At 54.8% G+C, this 4765-nt stretch overlaps 1 protein-coding gene across 1 annotated transcript in view; it reads left to right on the top strand.

The window, feature by feature from the left end:
- Positions 1 to 4765, top strand: part of LOC127749646 (uncharacterized) — a 31358-nt gene that overhangs the window by 17037 nt on the left and 9556 nt on the right. The window lies entirely within an intron of this gene.

Here is a 4765-nt window from a genome sequence, read left to right as displayed (position 1 = left end):
GGGGGGGGTCGCGATGTTCCCTTTTTTGTGGTGTGGCTACCTTCTTCATTATTCCTCGGACTTTTCCAGCAGCTAGGACAAAGAACACCCGCCTATGCCCTCACTGCGCCCGCACACACATTCACACACCTCGCACACACACAGGCACACACACACACACACACACACACAGAGAGATCCTCAACAGGTCCCCGCGCCCCCATCCTACGAAAGACTGGTGCGTCTCGCCGTCCCCACGGGTCTTTTGATTGCGGTTGTCAGTTTGTCGCTTACTGAAACCTACTTTCGTTTTGGACGAATTAGTGCGCATTTTGTGCGAAGTGTTGCATTCAATTGGTGGATTATTGCTTAAATACATGCAAATAAAAAATATAAATCCAGCGAGAGAGATTTTGATTTTATTTTATTTATTTAACTAAGATGGTACATTAGGGCTAGAAGCCCCATAAGTTAGTACCAATCATAAGGTAGAGTAAAGCAGAGACAGAGAGAGAGTCGCAGCCACCTATTGGGATCCCCAAAGAAGTACGTACTGTTTCGTCGGATTCCTGCAGTACATTATTGCGGGGGCTCGGCGCCTGCGAAACATGGGATAGGCCAGCCCGCTGTACACGCATGCGCTGCAAGCCTTAGGTTGCCTACCTACGAGGCGCCATGAGAGCGAGCATTAGCTTCACTTCCCACTTACCGGATTTCTAACTTTTACTAGCACAAATTTAAGCAATCATTTTTATAGCACACATTTCCGCGTTTATTTTAAACAGTTGTGTACGGTCGTGCTGTCTGGGTTGATCCCTTCTCTGGCGGCACGGCCCGCTTGCCCCTCAGCGAGGATGACGTCTTCAGCGTCAGTGTTTGTTTGCGCTGATTCCAAGACGAAGGATGCTCCGCTAAGTCAAGCGACCAATCCAACTTTTCCGCGTCCCTCAGCCCGTTGATCTGGATGATGCTCCGTCTCTCGGCTTACTGTTCCCGTCTAGTGGACCGGGGGTCTGAAACTCCGCGAACTCTATCGCCCGTGGGAAAAACACCCTTGATTTCTTCTATCTTACGAGATGATGGTTCCATTTGCGACGATGACGGTTGGAAGCGAATCAAGCAGACCCGTAACCGGAAAACTTGCGTGTAAATGAACGGTTATTTACACGCAAGTGTTCCGATGACGGGTCTGCTTGTCGGAATGTTACTGGAAAAACAATAAGTGCAATGTACTGTACATTTTCAGGGGTGTGCGAAACCAGTTTTAGGGTTGTTTACGTGCATATTTTTGTGCACACGCGATGCAGCATGAAGATGCGTCGCTGCGACAACAACTTTGCTCCAACCAAAGCCCCGTGGAAGCCTTGCAGCCCCTCCGCTGGGGCCGCAGGCGGGATGCACGTCTCGGGTGGGATTAGGCTGCGGTGGCGCGGCACACGATAATGGCATTCCCATCGTGAAGTAGCATGGCAGGAAACTTTGGAGGAAACCTGACCTCGGAGGAGATAACCTACGGCTGTAAAACCCATGTTCCTTATTTTGTCGTGTTGCAGCGACCCCGCCGACGCAGTACACGGACGACTCGGAGGAGTACGACGACGACGCGGACGAGGCCGCCGTCGTCGACGCGAAGGGAGTGACGTCCCTGCCCGAGGACCACCCGAGCCACAACGAGGTGTCCGATGTGGAGGAGGACATCCTGTACCAGCAGGGCGCCGTCATGTCCGCATCGCTGCAGGACAACGCGACCGGCGGCCTGGACGGCAAGAAGGTGGAGGTCGCCGAGGCCACGGGCGACGGCCAGCGGCGCGCCAACGGCACGTCATACGTCGTGGTGCCGCGACCGACGCCGCGCCCGGGGCCAGCCTCGACCAGCGCGCCCGTGGCTAGCACGCCGCGCGCCCCCGAGCCCCCCAAGGTGCGCTTCGTGCCGGTGTCGGAGGCGCTGGAGCAGCCGGAGCCCCCCGCCCCGGTGGACGCGTGCCCCATGGACTGCGGCCCCGGCGGGGTCTGTGTCCTGGACGCCGACGAGGACGCCGACGGCCGGCGGACGCAGCGGTGCCAGTGCCCGCTGGGCCGCGGTGGCAGCCAGTGCCAGGACGGTGAGTACCGAGTGGGTCTGGAGGCTCGCCGACTGCTGCTGTGCCAGTGCCCGCTGGGTGCGGACGATTTTAAAGCCAAAAATGTTTCCGAAAATGTTTTTTTTTTAAATCCAGGAAAAATGGGAAAAACGCAATAGTTTTTAAAAATAAATGAAAAAGAAAAAGAAACTCTCAGGGAAAGAATTCAGACGTTAAAACAAATGTTGAAAACTTTCCCAAAGATACTTTCCCAAAAAATGAAAATCCAGAGCCGCAGGACGGTAAGAGCGTGCGCCGACTGGGACTTGTCGCTCGCAGGCCGCTGGCGCTGCAGCCCGCAGCCGCGCCGTGAGCGGGGGCAGGCAGGGCAACATGTTGCCGGGGGATTTGAAGAGAGCGCCAGCAAGCGGCAGCAGCATCAGTGGGTGGGAAGGGGGAGGGTGGAGAATAGGAAGAGGGGGAGGAGGGTGCGGAGGAGGTGGAGAGCTGTCGAGATGTGAGCCGCGACGCGGAAGAATCGCTTCAGCAAGCGCCCTTGCCTCGCCCCTCGCCCTCAGGGCGGGGTTGACGGCGCCTCCTCCCGTTCACTCTTCTTCTTGCCAAGCACGATGCTCTGGTATGCAGTGACCTCGGAGGGTGAAGTCTGGGCGGCGCGGCTGTCACACATCACACGTCGCGCCGCCACAGAATGGAACCGGAAGTAGAAGAAGGGGTATGAGTCAACTTGTACCTAAACAAATTTTAAGCACTTCCGGTTGCTTTTGACGACACGGGTGAACGTCGCAAGTCAATAAAAGGGGCAGGAACATGTGAGTCGAACTTATTCCCTTGTTCCGCTTCACGGCACAGTTCGCCTCTGCGTTCGCCGGATCCGGCGCCCGGCGCGCGTCCGCCTCTCTCCAGTGCACTTCCCGTCTCACATTTCCGGTCTGACACTTCCGGTCTTCCTTTGTTGCAGACGTGTCGCTGCGCTACCCGCGCTTCTCCGGGCGCGGCTGGCTGGCGTTCCCCGCGCTGCGCGCCGCCTACAAGAAGGTCTCCATGCACGTCGAGTTCCGGCCCGAGGCCTGGGACGGCGTCCTGCTGCTGGCCGGCGAGAGGGACGACCTCACCGGTGACTACCTGGCCGTCGTGCTCAGCAAGGGCTTCGTCGAGTTCAGGTACGAGCGTCTCCCAGTCCTAAAATCCCATGCGTTACATGGAATTCCATGAACACTATTCCATGGCAGAAGGACCGTTTTCCATGTGTGGCTGCTCACTTTCCATGTCGAGCCTCTTTCCCATGAGGAAGCGGCTTGGCCCTCCATGGAAATTTATGTCCCCATGGAGTTGGAACTAACTTTCCATTTGACGTATCATGGAAATAGTGCATATGCTACCATGGTGTGTCTTTCACCATGGTGTTGGTCTCAACTCCATGGAAAAACAAATTCCCATGAAAGTTGAGAAAGCTGTAAAATCTGTGTTTAATTGAATATCGGTCCAAAATTTGGTGGACTGATTTTAGGACTGGGCTGCATTTCGTCACCTTTTGTAATTTCTTCTCGTGACGCGTCACTGTCAGGAAACCTCTACAGGAAAATTTTCCAAGTTGATATGTGGTATCCAAATCTATACAAAAACGTTGGGCCTGCGTGCACGTTTCTTTTCACTTCTTGTTGAGTTGTGCAGCGCTCACGCTCACGCTCACGCCGAGGGGGAAATAACTCCCTCTTGATGAGTACACGTGATTCCCCAAATACTTGATTCTCAGTGATTCCCCTCCGCTCATATTTATCCCTTACGTTTTCTAATGGTAGAAAACCCTTGTTTCGACCAATTTGTACCAGTTAGTTCCACTAGTCTCCCGCGAATTCCCCGCGATTCCTGTTGATTTCGACTAATTTCACCCTGATGATTACCAGGCAAGCGTACACATGATTCCCGGAGTTGATGCCCCCTCGGCTCAAGCTAACGTTGTTGCTGCTCGCGACCGCGATCATGACGCCCCGTCCCGAGAGAGCGGCTGGAGCTGGAAGAACCGCAGTCCACAACGGCAATTCATGGAATCTCGGTCCGACATTGTGGCGCGTGTTGGGGAATAATTAGATTCCCGAGAGGGATTGGGGTTTGGGGGGGGGGGGTGCTCTGCTGCACAACAGCTCCGATACCCTAGGGGAAACGGCATGTCCCATCCACGTGGATTCTACCACGCTGCTGAAAACGGCTTGGCCGGAGGGAGGCTGCTAAGACTCACAATCAGTTGATGCGGTTTGCGTATCTAAGTGAGTCTTTCTCCGGCGGGAGGCTGCTAAGAAAGACTCACTTACTTAAATACGAAAACTGCATCAACTGATTGTGAGTCTTAGCAGCAGCCTCCGGCCGATCAACCCGTTGTCAGCAGTGGTCTCTCGGCCAAGCCTTCCTCGCGGGAAGGTGTCGAATGTCCTCCGGCCGTCCACCCACGATTTGGATTCGGTGAAGAAATTTCTGTAACCCGTTCCCAAAAACATTTATGAGATTTTTATTATTTGTTTTTCAAACGTCGCAGATCGCAGAGATACTTTGATCCTAGTGCCCGGGTTTCGTTGCATCAATAGCCGCGACTTTGAAACAAGAAGGAAGAGGGGGAAGTCTGTGTTCGCCACGGCTGAATCAACATTGCGTTGCTGCGCGTGGCGGGGAATGGCGGGGAATGGCGTGGTGTGGCGGGGTGGGGCGAGGCG

This window comes from Frankliniella occidentalis, unplaced genomic scaffold (genome assembly GCF_000697945.3).
Source record: "Frankliniella occidentalis isolate FOCC.00 unplaced genomic scaffold, Focc_3.1 Scaffold74, whole genome shotgun sequence".
Taxonomy (NCBI): Eukaryota; Metazoa; Arthropoda; class Insecta; order Thysanoptera; family Thripidae; genus Frankliniella; species Frankliniella occidentalis.
This window is presented reverse-complemented; position numbering and strand designations above follow the sequence as displayed.